The sequence below is a fragment of the Malaya genurostris genome, chromosome 1 (assembly GCF_030247185.1).
Source record: "Malaya genurostris strain Urasoe2022 chromosome 1, Malgen_1.1, whole genome shotgun sequence".
NCBI lineage: Eukaryota > Metazoa > Arthropoda > Insecta > Diptera > Culicidae > Malaya > Malaya genurostris.
Genome location: NC_080570.1, coordinates 72,728,782 through 72,744,796, shown reverse-complemented (window position 1 = coordinate 72,744,796; position 16,015 = coordinate 72,728,782).

Sequence of the window (16,015 nt, the reverse complement as noted above, 5' to 3'; positions counted from 1 at the left end):
CAACTCTCATTTGCTTTTCGGTAGTCGTAACGAGAAGTTCAAATTTCAGATATTAGTTCCGCAATATAGGTTTAGTATTCAGAGCCTGCGTGCTGAAACTGTATTCCGGAACTAATTTCAGTTTTGAAATTGCAGTTCTAGAATTCAAACTGGATTCTGAGTCTGTTATTGGTTCTAAATTTAGTTCTTGAACTCAGGGTCCAGTTCTTTATTCCAGACTTCTTCTATTCGGTTCTTTTTAGAACCTGATAATACTCGTAAAGAATTATGCGGAAATTTACTTTACTGTACTCTATACAACTCATTCTGGTAGTCATGGCGGTCTTCAAGTTTCAGAGCTTAGTTTCGGAATATGGGTTTAGAATTCAGAGTCTGCGTGCTGAACTAACTCAATTCGTCACTCTTCATCACGAACGCTTTCATAAAAAGTTCTTTTCAGAGCCACCATTTTTTATTATAATGAACTATACTGCTTATTTCATAATATTTAATTGCGTTTCAGAATGTTTAATGTAACTAATATGTAATTTAGTCTAGGCGCATCGTTTAAATTTCTAGTAATGAAAGAGGGGGAAGTTGCACAATTCAAACAATCGATCAATTACCAATTCGAATTCGGAAGCATAAATAAAGCGTGTCATATTCGTATTCACGACATCCAGTTATGTCTCTGACATTACACACCCGTACTTTTTTTCACACTGAAATTTAATACAGAATTTTAAATCTTCAGCGCTTCGAATTTCGATCTGTGGCAGTACAAGAACAGTAACAACACGTAACGAATGTAGATGAGAACACAACAAACACAATTTTTTTCAATAATAATTCTTGTTCAGAGCGCGTCACAACAATCAAGCGAAACTTTGATGATTTCAGGGTCCGGCACTCGAAGTGTAACCAATTAAAAAGGCCATAAATTCAGTTTGGAAAATTACTTTTACTTAATTCAAAGTACAAAATGTGTAAAAATAATACAAAATTCAGAATCAATTCACTTTTGCTCGATATGACCACCTTTTGCCTTGACTATGGCCTTGAGACGGTCAAAAAACGAATCGCAAGCTGCCCGAATGTGACTTGCAGGTATTTTGGCCCACTCGCGGACAATAATTTTTTTCAGCGCCTCGAGACTGGTGTATCTTTTAGTTCGGACTTTGCTCTCCAAAATGGCCCAATTCCATAATTAGTGCGGCGTAAAGGCATTCTGAGGAGGTTGTTGTTGCGAAGAGCTCGTGCGCGAACATTTATGTTTATTTGACAAAGAAGTGCTGAACAATCGACATTGTTCAACAAAACGTCGGCGATTAGCAATGCACGGGACAGATCACGTCGCACCTTCAGTGTATCGAGTCCGATAAGCAGTCCGCGGCTTTCATAACTCGGCAACTGATGGGGATTATTCCATGGTAACTGGCGAAGAGCGAAACGAACAAATCTGCGCTGTATTGATTCGATTCTGATATTCCCATTATGGTAAAGCGGGTTCCATACCGCCGAACAATATTCGAGCGTTGAACGTACAAGCGAGCAGTAGAGAGACTTCAAACAGTAGATATCTGTGAAGTGCTTAACAGTTCTCATTACAAATCCCAGGCAACGTGAAGCTTTTGCAACAATGTACGAGATATGTTGCTTGTAGTTCAGTTGTTCGTCAAGAAAAACCCCAAGATCCTTGGCACATGTGACTCTATCTATCGTAGATCCTCGGAGACAATAGTCGAAACGTATAGGTGTTCTTTTCCGTGTGAACGTGATGATCGAGCATTTACTGATATTTAATGTCATTCGATTAATCTCGCACCACTCCGAAAAAATTTCTAGTTGACTCTGGAGGGAAATGGCATCTTCAGTTGTCTCAATAATTTTGAATAACTTAAGGTCGTCGGCAAATGATAATCGTGGGACACTCAGTAAAAAGTTCACGTCATTGAAGTACAGGAGGAAAATCAGTGGTCCGAGATGACTGCCTTGTGGAATGCCAGAAAAAGCAAAAAAATCATTAGATAGATCATCACCGATCTTAACCGCCAACCGTCGATTGCAGAGGTACGATTCAGTCCACTGAAGAAAACAGGAACCGAAACCAGTCGGTCCAGTTTGGTGATAGTAATAGCGTGATTTATTTTGTCAAAAGCAGCGGAGAGGTCCGTATATAAAACATCTGTTTGAAAAACGTTTGACATAGCATCTGTTATAAACGTCGTAAAGCTTAATAGATTAGTAGCAGTTGAGCGTTTCGGCATGAATCCGTGCTGAGTTTCTACGATATACTGCTTACAGTGATTGAAAATGGGTTCCAGAGCAACCAGTTCGAACAGCTTAGGAATTGCACTAAGTAAGGTAATGCCGCGATAGTTGTCGATATTCTTCCTGTCTCCTTTTTTGTGCACTGGATACATATAAGAAGATTTCCAAAAAACAGGAAATACTCCAGTCGTGAGTGACTGTTGAAACAGTTGACATAAGGGTGTTGCAATACCGCTGAAACATTTCTTCAAGACGACAGCGGGGATGCCATCGGGTCCAGGAGAATATGAAGACTTCATTTTAACGATAGCCTTTTGGACAGAGCTAATATCAACATTGATGAAATTCAACGATTGACTCAAAACAGGAACGTTCCGTGCTGCCTGGGAGATTTGATCCGTTGATAAAATATCTCTAGAAAAAACCCCAGAGAATTTCTTCATAAACATGTCGCAGATTTCTTGCAAGTTAGAAGTCGGTTGATGGTTGTAGTGTTGGCGGACAGGTACAACAGTGGGAAATTAGTTCTTCTATCGGGAATAACAAAACACGGTTCTGGTTTATGTTTTAACGTAAGAAAAGGAAATTGGCTTTATTGCTCTAATCACGGTTTTGAAAGGAATGACAGTAAAACACGTTTTTATGCAATCGTTGGATACAGTATTTCATTAGTGTGTGGTGAGCGAAAAAGTGTTGCCTGATGACTCAGGGTTGCTGCTTACTTGCCTGCTACACAGGGTTGTTCGTCATACGGTTGGTGATTGTTACACTGCAACACTCCTCCTCAATCCCCAACTCATTGCTCAGCAAGACCAAGTGATGTCGTGAAACGATGATGCTTGATTGCGGCGAGAGGCTTAGTGAGAATATCAGCGATCATGGAATCAGATGGGCAATATTTCAAACTGATGGGCAATATTTCCCGTTGATCGCACAAGTCTCGCACGAAGTGTTGACGCGTTTCTATATGCTTAGATCGCTTGCTCAAACGTTCAGAATTAACAAAACTCAAACAACTTTGGTTGTCCTCAAAAACTGTTGTGGGTCGATCCTGTTTTTCATCAAAATCGCTTAACAATCTACGAATCCAAACCAACTCTTGACAGGTCTCACTCAATGCACAGTACTCCGCTTCCATAGATGATAATGTCACGGAACTTTGTTTTCTACTTATCCAACTGATCGCTCCGCCGTTAAAGAAAATTACACATCCGTTTGTTGACTTTCTGGTAGAAACGTCTCCAGCCCGGTCAGCGTCTGAGTAGGCTACTAGATTATCATCAAATTCTTCAGGCTGTCCTAACACAAGCTTCCAATCTGCCGTTCCCTTGAGATAACGCAAGATCCTTTTTGCAGCTATCCAATCGCTTTCCACAGGACAACTCACTTTCCTTCCAAGAATTCCGAATGTATTGGCTATATCTGGACGGGCAGTAACGGCTATATACAGGAGCGTGCCCACTAAGCTTCGATACGTTTCTCCATTGGACAATGGATTGCTGATCTTCACGGTTTGTGGGTATCCAACATCCATCGGTGTGCGGCTTGGCTTCGCTTCAATTAATTCGTATCTTTGAACTGTTCTCTCGATATAGCTGCGTAAACTAATAGAGTAGATTCCACGCTCTTCGTTAATTTCCATTCCAAGAAAATAACGAGCTTTTCCTAGATCCGAGATTTCAAAAAACTGCTGCAAAGCCCGGTACGTTTCATCAATCATCAACTGGTTTGACGCTGCGACTAGCATGTCATCCACATAAACTAGAATGTACATTTTTCGACCGTTTGACATTGTCCTAAAGAAAAGACATTGATCGGTTGAGCTCCGCTTAAATCCTAGCTTCTTTAAAACTTCCGTAAGCTTCTCGTTCCAACAGCGAGCAGACTGCTTCAATCCGTAAATGCTTCGTTGGAGTTTGCATACGAGTTTTTCTTTCCCTGGAACTTCAAAACCCGGCGGCTGCCGCATATAGACAACCTCCTCAATTTTACCGTACAAGTATGCAGTTTTTATATCAAAATGTCTCAATTTTAGATTGTTTTTACCCGCAACGGAAAGTAATGTACGCATTGTAGTGTAACTAACGACCGGTGCATAGACTGCATCGTAATCTATCCCAAACTTCTGTGCGTAGCCCTGGGCAACCACGCGCGCTTTATACTTCATGATGTCCCCACGTTCATCCTCTTTGATTTTAAAGACCCACCGGCTGCCGATTATCTTCTGATTCGTTGGTGCATTCACAAGATTCCACGTTTGATTTTTAACATGAGATTGCATCTCATCCTCCATGGCTTGAATCCAAAACTGTTTCTCCGGTGATTTGATGGCTTCTTCATATGTGACAGGCTCTTCCACTGAGCGCACAGCAACACCGACAACGTAATCTGACAGTCTTGCAGGTTTCGTATCTCTTGTGTTTCGATATGGCAACTGTTTCCTCAAATTTTCGCCGCTTTGCTCTTCCTGAACTGCTACATTCTCGGATTTGTTGAAATCATCGTCATGAGCATCAGAATAATCATCATCCGAAACAATATCCTGTTCAGGCAATTTTCGCTTCTGCTTTGGCTCTCGAATTGAATCATTGCTTTTCTGTAGCTGTGAAATTTCTATCTGAGACGATCCATTATTCCATTCGATGAAGGTTGCGTCTCTGCTAACAGTGATTGTATCCGTATCACGATTGAGGAACCGATAACCCTTCCGGTCTTCAGCGTATCCAACAAAAGTCAGCTTCTTCGATTTGGGATCCAACTTACTCCGCTTCACTGATGGTATGTGAACAAACGCGTCACTACCAAATACGCGTAGTCGTTCCAACGCCGGTTCTGTTCCGTACCACCTTTCATACGGCGTACAGTTAATTACACGAGTAGGCAGTCTGTTTTGTAAAAATGCTGCCGTGCGAATTGCTTCCCCCCAGTACTTTTTCTCCATGTCTGCGTCCAGTAGCATGCATGAAGCCATCTCTTGAAGAGAGCGATTTTTGCGTTCTGCAACTCCGTTAGATTGCGGCGAGTACGCCGTGGTGAATTGAGATACAATACCTTCCTTGACATAGAAATCATTCAAGTTTTTATTTACGTACTCACAACCTCCGTCAGCTCTGATGACTTTTGGTTTACGTCCAAAGTAATTTTGGCAGAAACGTACGAAATCCTTAACTTTATCCTTAGCTTCCGATTTCTCCTTCAGCAGATAGATGACGACAAATCGGCTAAAGTCGTCGATCAAACTCAAGAAATACCGATTACCACTTGGCGTTATATTATTAAAAGGGCCACACAAATCGGTATGAATGAGATCCAAAATCTGTTTCGTTTTCTTATCCACTACACTTGGAAACGGCTTACGTGCCAGTTTACCTTCGAGGCAAGTTTCACACACCTCCTCTCTTCCGCATTCGGTCACAACTATACCACTTCCGAGCTGTTCGTTGATTACTTTATTCACTGCGTCTATATCCCGGTGGCCAAATCGCCGGTGCCACAAATGTCGACACATCTGTGTATGACAGTCCCGAACAGATTGCATCGCTCGTTCTACTGTTTTCAGTTTGTATAACGAACCGAAACGATCACCCACGGCGACGACGCTTCCCGAATTGTTCACAATATCGCAACCGACATCCGAAAAACGCACTTTAAAACCTTTGCTTGTCATTTTTCCGACCGATAATAGAGAACCATCTAGCTCGGGAACAAATAGCACATCTGTGATTCTGATTTCAATTGATTTTCCTTCACCATCGGTACCGTACATCCGCCCTTCGCCACTGCCAGCTGTTTTTGTTTTCTTTCCATCAGCTAACACGACATCAGCTCCTGAACGCTTCTCCAGTGAGGTAAAGAAACTTTTATCACTAGTCATATGACATGAAGCACCGCTATCCAAAATCCAGGTGTTTTTCATAGCATGCCCCGCGATAAAACACAACGGTTCACTTGATTTTTGCACTTGTTTCGCATTCGGTGGTTGGTGTTTACCGACTGGCTTCGAATCATTTTCGGCATCTTTCTGTGTTGCCAGAAATTTTCGACAAAATTTCTTGATGTGTCCCGGTTTTCCACAGAAAAAACACACTTTTCCGTTGTCACGCTTTGCATTCGATTTCATCGCTTTTTCATCAACCGTAACACCAGCTGATCTATCAACACGGCGCTGGTAGGTGTCCAGCAATTTCGATTTTACGAGTTCGACGGTAATATCGGCATCCGCTCGGCTTTCTAGAGCCATCACAAGGCTATCAAAACTATCCGGCAAGCTTCGCAAAATCATTGCCACTTTAAGTGTATCATCGAGCTTCTGACCGACATTCTCAAGGTGCTCAAAAAGATCATCAAGCGCAATGAGATGTTTTTCCATATCACCGCCGTCATTTAAATTAACAGAACACAATCTTTTCAATAAAGACACTCGCGAAGTCATATTCGGCTTCTCATGATACATTTTTAATGATTCCTATACTTCCTTTGCGCTAGTCTTCTTCTTTATAATGCTGAACTGCGAATCTTCCAAACATAAACCTATTGTTGCTATAGCACGCTGATCATCGTGATTCCAGTCATTAAGATCCGTATCTTCCGGTTTCTCTTCACCGACGACATGCCACAATTCTTCGCGAATTAAATACATACGCATCCGAAAACTCCATGTCTGCCAATTGATGTTATTCAATCGCACAAACGAAAGTCTCGACATGTCCGCCATTTTGTTGCTTCAGCGACTAACCGGACTCTCAACCGCGACGAAAAACTTTCCGATGAAAAACACTACCGTTTTACAAAAAACTTCCAAGCATCCACTGGGCCCATAACCTGTTGGCGGACAGGTACAACAGTGGGAAATTAGTTCTTCTATCGGGAATAACAAAACACGGTTCTGGTTTATGTTTTAACGTAAGAAAAGGAAATTGGCTTTATTGCTCTAATCACGGTTTTGAAAGGAATGACAGTAAAACACGTTTTTATGCAATCGTTGGATACAGTATTTCATTAGTGTGTGGTGAGCGAAAAAGTGTTGCCTGATGACTCAGGGTTGCTGCTTACTTGCCTGCTACACAGGGTTGTTCGTCATACGGTTGGTGATTGTTACACTGCAACATGTAGTACATAGACGAAGGAAGATCTGGCTCTTTCCTTTGCTCATTAACGTGCTTCCAGAACGACTTTGGGTTAGATTTTAATTTCCTCTGCACACTTCGCAAATAGTTGGCATAACATCGTTCGGCTGTTTTTTTATAAACTTTATTTATTTCCAAATAGTTTTGCCTGAGCAAAAAATCACCTTTCTTGGAATATTTCCTTAGAGCTGTTCTTTTCAAACTTTTTAATTTTCGTAACTCAGCGGATTGCCACGGTGCTTGTCTGGAAAGCTGGCTGATTTGCTTTGGCACATATTGGTCAATTGCATAAATCAGAACGTTGGAAAAGGTTTGCGCTGCAAAATTTATATCATCATTGTCAAGAATTTCAGTCCAGTCCACATTTGAAAGAAATGCAACAATACTGTTGTAGTCGGCTCTTTTAAAATTGTATCTGACGGTTTCAGAAACTTTACAGTTATCCAACGTTTGATTTGATTCAAGTACAATGTGCAGGGGAGGATGATATCTAACGGATTTCACTATAGGAATTGCTGCTTCGGAAATTCTGGGTGCAAAATCGGATTTACTTGAAAAGCAAAGATCGAGAATTCTGTTGTGCTCATTTTCGACGTGATTCACGTGACGCAATAGGTTAAGACTGTAACGGTCAAGCAGATGGACGATACCGGTGTGAAAAGAAGAATTCATTGGGTCAGCGAACATAAAGCCGTTGGAAGCAGGGTACCATTTCAGGCCGGGGAAGTTGAAATCACCAACAATTAGAATATCATCTGCCGGTTTCATGTGGACTGAAACTACTTTTTCTAGCGTCTGAATGTGCGAGTCAATCAGTGACAAATCACGTGTACGATCCGGTGGAAAATAAACCACACAAAGAAATAAGGAACATGTGTTCAGGCAAATTTGAACCCATACCTGCTCGACACTGCTACCAGAAACGTTTGTTATAAGTTGCGCTTTTAAACGTCGGTGAATAGCCGCAAGCACGCCTCCACCGCTTTTCTTCGAACTGTTGCGGGAATCACGATCGCAACGGAACACATCATAGTTCGCACCAAATGCTTGCAAAGACAAAGTACTTTCACTCAACCAAGTCTCTGTCAAGGCGATGATATCGAAACATTCATCCGAACTTGACAACAGGTAGTCATCCAGACATGTATTCATACCACCGACGTTGTGGTAATACAATTGAATATGCGATGACCTTGCCAGAGTGAAAGAATTCGAGCTAGAAACGGGGAAGCAGTCAGTGCATGAATTGTCCACGTTGTTTGTATACTTGCCGACAGCGGCGGGTTGGAAGACCTCGTTGGAAGATTCGCATCTGGTGAATTCGATAGCCATTGTGTGGACGTGATGAAGTTCGGAACATTGTTTTTCAGCCATTCTTGGTTCACTCGAGCTTTGTGAGACGGTGCCGAGTCCTGCTGAAACGTCCATGGTCTGCCACCGAAATGTTTGTCTGTCCACGGCTTCAAAGCAACCTCCAGAATACTTTCCCGATAATATGTCGCATTTACCTTGACGCCAGGCTCTATGAAAACGATTGGAGAGCGCCCATCTGCGGTTACAGCGGCCCAAACCATTGGGCTGTTGCGGGTGCTGCCTCCTGGTGGCCAATCGATGACTCAAATTCTCGTATGAACGGTCGGTCAAGTAAACCCTATCGTTTTGAGAGTTTACGAATTGCTCAATTGGAAAAATTTTCTCGTCAGAAAATACAATGTTCGGAAATTGACCGCTTTCGGCCAAACGAAGCAACTCCTTCGCTCTCTCAAGTCTAACTTGTTGCTGCTTCGGTGTGAGATCATGCGCCTTTTCGATCTTGTAAGGCTTGACCTTCAGATCATTTTTCAGTATGCGGCGGATGCTACGGACGGATATTTTCAGTTCTTTTGCCATTTGATTGGCACTTCGTCGAGAATTTCGTTCAAGTCGCTTCTTCACTTTTTGAACCATCTCACGTGACGTTGCAGTCTTTTGATGACCACCTCCATGACGTTTTGCGATGCTACCAGTATTATTGTAACGAGTTATGGTGCGATAAACAAAAACTTTATTCACTTTATGGTGTTTGAGCTCACGACCAATCGCTGGTTGTGATTTTCCATCTAAATATAAAGCAATCACACTATTACGTTTTAAATCCATAACTGATTTTTTTTCGCGTTCACTTTTGGCAAAATGCTTTCTTGCGCTTGTAAACAACTCCGAACTGTCATTTAGCAAATTTCTAGAAAGCTGATGCCCGTGCGTCAGCTGCGCGAGCGGTCTGAAGTTGGTTACACTTCGAGTGCCGGACCCTGTAAAAGAAAAGAAAAATACTCTAAATCAAAATCATTATCAGAAACATCCGCTTTTCAGTTTTTGACGAATTTTAACATGCCCTAAAAAGGAAATAAAAAATAATTGAGTTTATGAACTTTAGTCTTGTTAAGACGTAGAGCCGTATTGAGTAAGTTTTACATGATATGCGAATACAACTGTGGGATGAAAACCGCGAAAAAGCTACCGCAGAGACGGTACTCGAACCCGAAAATAGTTCCTATCCTCCTAAATCGTTTTGCCAATTAAGCTATCCTGCATGTTAAACATACAAAAAACGGACTAATTGAGGGCTGAAACACCTTGCGGAGGGATTGTTATTGAGAAATGACTACAGCTGAACATGCTCGGTTCTTATGTTCAGTTAGGCTGTTTGTATGTATGTCTCACATGTAGGATAGTTTAATAGGCAAAACGATTTACCCGTATTTGGCTTGATACGGGTTCGAGTCCCATCTCTACGGTGGCTTTTTCGCGGTTTTCATTACATAGTTGTATTCGCATGTCATTTTTTCAATCTGTTTTCCTCGTAAGATGCTAATCAAATTTATTTGCTTTTATTTTTATTCACCATTTTTAGAAAAAAGCGTACTGTAAAATGTACTGTATTTTCAAAGTCGATGTACTGTATTTCCTTGATTTTTACGCCAAATGTAGTGTTTTTCGTAAAAAAAAATATTCGAGCGTTACACATTGCTTACCTTTTTCAATTTGATTTATATTCATCTCTATGAATTCTTCCCCTTTAATTCTGTATCTGCGTGCAAAGATCTTCATCCAATACCCATGTCTTCCCACTCAGTTTAGTTGAAAATGACAGTTAAGATCGTTAGTGTTTACTACACATCGCACCTTCGGAATTGAAAAGAACTGATTCTCAAGCTTGATTTGTAGTGAAAGTGTTTATTGGTGGTATTACTAGCACTTTGTTAGTCGAACGTTCCAGTTTGAAAGTATTATCGGTTTTTGAAAACTGAATGCATTATACAGAAGGCATGAGCCATTTAGATTAATTTGCTTGTCGTACAACGCGTTTTCTAAGTGTTCTTATTTTAATTTATCATCCAATGTGTTTTATCAAGTATGACTGGACCCTTCTCGTAACATCTGACTGTTTTTTAGATTTCCGTTTTTATTGTGAAACAACAGTTACATTTTCACAGTTATGTGCACCTTGTATAAATTTGGAAGTTAAAAAATAAGCTTTTATCCCCTTCAATTTATCAAAAGTTACATTTTATCCAACACAAAACAAACAAATAATCAAATCTACGGTTTTTGGAATTATTACGTCAAATTTTCAACGCGGTTTTTGTTTTGCAAGGTTTCCGCAATTAACACGGTTTTCTTTAACACGGTACGTAACCCTCGTGTAAAAAAAGACCTTAGTGTATTCCGAATTACAATAATAAGACTAATGTTACCGTTGTTTTTCGCTCGAAATTTCAGGTGGGTAATTACCCACCTTTGGAATTTTCGGGTGGTTAGTACTACTCTTTCACCGGCCCTGATTGAAACTATCTGCACTATTTAAATTGTTATAATTGTGCGATACTATGGTGTGTATAGTGAGCGCTTTCATCGGATAAATAGGTTATGAATGATATATGTACAGGGAACTTACATTTGTATCCACTCCAGAGAATGGTTTCTCAGCAGAGCTTTTGGAAATTATTGAACGAAAGGAAGTAGAGGAGTCAATACTGCAACCGAATTGAGCTGAGCGCACAAAATGCAATCAATGATAAATAAAAACTTAATTTACAATATTTAGTGAAACATTCTTTTTAAAAAACAATTTATTGAAAAAAAACCATCATTGAATCTACACACAGTCGCACGAAAGCCTGATTTTTGAAACAAAATAATTTGCTTTGAATCAATTGTATTTGATTCAAAGATAAATTGAAATTCAGATGGAAATGAAGTATATTCGTATTCAAAGCACAATATATTTTAATTTAATGCTTATTTAATTTATTTCTGTGCGCGTAGAAATAAAAAAGATATTTGCTTTGAAGTAAATATCAAATGTGTTTGAATCAAAGGAAATTGAAAATAAGCGCTAATTTAAAATAAAATATATTTAAATTCAAAATGTAAAATATTTTAATTTGAAATAAATTTTTCTGCGTTTTAAAAAAGCACATTATAGTATAACAAAAGAGATATTTTAACATCAAAAACAGTATATGTTTAGACCTTTGCGGGTTGCTTAAGCTGAAAAAGAAATTTCCTCTTGCCAATTGGTGACAGAAAACTAACAATTCTCGATGAACATTAGAAAAGGTCCCAAGTGCAAATGACAGTTTCTCTTGGTTTACTTTCTCTTTCAATTATTACGGTAAAGTCCAGCAATTTCCAACAAATTCTACAGTTTCTATCCAAAGTTGATGGTTTTTGCTATTGTCCTATGTGAAGTGTTAGATGGAAGGATTGCTGATTGAGCCGTAATACTCAAAATAGAAAGTAAGCAAAGAGAAACTCTCATTTGCACTTTTCTCGTGTTTGTCTTCAATTGATCGCATAAAAAGTCTGCAAGCGTAAATAAAATGTTTTCGTGTTCTATTCCATTAATAATCTCAATATATTTAATAAAAACAAATAGATCAAACTTTTCACCGTTCCCTCTATGACCAGAATGCCTTAGTTAAGTTGTTAAGTAACCACCTCGTTTGTCGGGTTTTCCCAAAGTTGTGTGCATTTACCTTGGTTATGTACGTTTACCTTAGTTAATAACAAGCGGCAGCGATATATGAGTAGAAAGAGTATCTTCCATACTCTAGATTAACAGTTTCTATGCTTGACTTTTCCAACACTTGCCTTATTAAATCGCTGCGCCTTATCATTATGAATTATCTTTATGGTCTATTTCCGCCTACTAAAAGTTTTTATCAATTTTTTACCCTTGTTCAGTTCCACAAAGGATAAATTACGATGGAAAAAGAAAAATTCACTTAAAAAACCGTTTAAATCCACCTAGTGGTGTAATGATATTTTTCTCATAAGTGTGAAAATCACCCACATATCCATTGATCTTTGAATGCAACCAAGTAGGGAGGACACACTTCACACGATATTTTACATTTTCTGCATCTTCACTTTATATGATGGTTTTAAATTTTTAACGCTCAACAATCCGTAATTTAAGGGAGTCGATTTTCGCAGCGATTTCATAATCTTTCTATATAAGAAAGGCAAGAAGAAAGGACGAAATGAAATTCTAGCTGTCATCATTAATGAGTACCGTGAGAAGATTCATGAAGGCGTGGCCTATATTGAGTTACTTTATTCATCCATTTAATATCAAGCCGTATTGAGTATGTTTTACATGATATGCGAATACTACTGTGGGATGAAAACCGCGAAAAAGCTACCGCAGAGACGGTACTCGAACCCGAAAATAGTTCCTATCCTCCTAAATGGTTTTGCCAATTAAGCTATCCTGCATGTGAAACATACAAAAAACGGACTAATTGAGGGCTGAAACACCTTGCGGAGGGATTGTTATTGAGAAATGACTACAGCTGAACATGCTCGGTTCTTATGTTCAGTTAGGCTGTTTGTATGTATGTCTCACATGTAGGATAGTTTAATAGGCAAAACGATTTACCCGTATTTGGCTTGATACGGGTTCGAGTCCCATCTCTACGGTGGCTTTTTCGCGGTTTTCATTACATAGTTGTATTCGCATGTCATTTTTTCAATCTGTTTTCCTCGTAAGATGCTAATCCAATTTATTTGCTTTTATTTTTATTCACCATTTTTAGAAAAAAGCGTACTGTAAAATGTACTGTATTTTCAAAGTCGATGTACTGTATTTCCTTGATTTTTACGCCAAATGTAGTGTTTTTCGTAAAAAAAAATATTCGAGCGTTACACATAGCAATACCTTTTTCAATTTGATTTATATTCATCTCTATGAATTCTTCCCCTTTAATTCTGTATCTGCGTGCAAAGATCTTCATCCAATACCCATGTCTTCCCACTCAGTTTAGTTGAAAATGACAGTTAAGATCGTTAGTGTTTACTACACATCGCACCTTCGGAATTGAAAAGAACTGATTCTCAAGCTTGATTTGTAGTGAAAGTGTTTATTGGTGGTATTACTAGCACTTCTTTAGTCGAACGTTCCAGTTTGAAAGTATTATCGGTTTTTGAAAACTGAATGCATTATACAGAAGGCATGAGCCATTTAGATTAATTTGCTTGTCGTACAACGCGTTTTCTAAGTGTTCTAATTTTAATTTATCATCCAATGTGTTTTATCAAGTATGACTGGACCCTTCTCGTAACATCTGACTGTTTTTTAGATTTCCGTTTTTATTGTGAAACAACAGTTACATTTTCACAGTTATGTGCACCTTGAATAAATTTGGAAGTTAAAAAAAGGCGGGTGGGTAATGTCAGAGACATAACTGGATGTCGTGAATACGAAAACAACTGACATGTTCCTTAACACTTCCGAATATCAATTAGTTGATCAATTGTATGAATTATGCAAGCATTCCCCTTTGCACATTTTTCGCAAAAACAAAGAAGGCTTCACTTTTTGTTGAGAGGCTTGTTTCTACCTGATTTCGTTTGTAGCTTTTTCACTAATGGGCGGTCCTAACGGCTATAAAAATAGCCGCATACAGAATTTTAATGTCGATTATATCATTTCGGATTTGCATAATTTATTGAAAGAAACTATCAATATGCTGTAGAGATACGTTTCCAGCATTCAGAAGAGTCAAATTGCGTAATTCTCTACGACATTAAACTCTGGAACATTTTTCGCGAAAAAAGGCTTCACTTGATCTCGATTACTGTGAATTTCACACAGCGAAAAGTGCACAAATCTAACCAAACTGTTCTAGATTTGCACTAAACTGAGGATATTTCCTTTCGATTTGCGAACAACAAATCCTAATAGTTCTTTAGAAAACTTTCAGAGCCATTAGAACGGCTGATCTTGTGCAATGCTCTCCACCGTTGTTTTTTTCCCAATGCTAATGACTGGCAGCTGTGACGTAATCGCTCTTGTCCAAAGCGAAACTAGCTGTGCAGACGACACAAAACACATCTGCTGGCAGTGGCGATAGAATCAAAACTGATTGAATTTTTGTTAAGAGATTTCCTTTTATGTGATTTCGTTTGTAGCTTTTTCACTAATGGGCGGTCCTAACGGCTATAAAAATATCCGCATTCAGAATTTTAATGTTGATTATTTCATTTCGGATTTGCATAATTTATTGAAAGAAACTATCAATATGCTGAAGGGACTCGTTTCTAGCATTCAGATAGGTCAAATTGCGTAATTCTCTACGACATTAAACTCTGGAACATTTTTCGCAAAAACAAAGAAGGCTTCACTTGATCTCGTTTACTGTGAGTTTCACACAGCGAAATGTGCACAAATCTAACCAAACTGTTCTAGATTTGCAGTAAACTGAGGATATTTCCCTACGATTTGCGAACAACAAATCCTAATAGTTCTTTAGAAAACTTTTAGAGCCATTAGAACGGCTGATTTTGTGCAATGCTCTCCACCGTTGTTTTTTCACTAATGCTAATGACTGGCAGCTGTGACGTAATCGCTCTTGTCGAAAGCGAAACTAATTGTGCAGACGACACAAAACACATCTGCTCGCAGTGGCGATACAATCCAAACTAATTCAAGTTTTGTTGAGAGGCTTGTTTCTACCTGTTTTCGTTTGTAGCCTTTTCACTAATGGGCGGTCCTAACGGCTATAAAAATAGCCGCATACAGAATTTTAATGTCGATTATATCATTTCGGATTTGCATAATTTTTTGAAAGAAACTATCAATATACTTTAGAGATTCGTTTCCAGCATTCAGAAGAGTCAAATTGCCTAATTCTCTACGACATTAAACTCTGAAACATTTTTTGCGAAAAAAGGCTTCACTTGATCTCGATTACTGTGAATTTCACACAGCGAAATGTGCACAAATCTAAGCAAACTGTTCTTGATTTGCAGTAAACTGAGGATATTTCCCTACGATTTGCGAACAACAAATCCTAATAATTCTTTAGAAAACTTTTAGAGCCATTAGAACGGCTGATTTTGTGCAATGCTCTCCACCGTTGTTTTTTTTTCCAATGCTAATGACTGGCAGCTGTGACGTAATCGCTCTTGTCCAAAGCGAAACTAGCTGTGCAGACGACACAAAACACATCTGCTCGCAGTGGCGATAGAATCCAAACTGATTGAATTTTTGTTAAGAGATTTCCTTTTATGTGATTTCGTTTGTAGCTTTTTCACTAATGGGCGGTCCTAACGGCTATAAAAATAGCCGCATACATAATTTTAATGTCGAT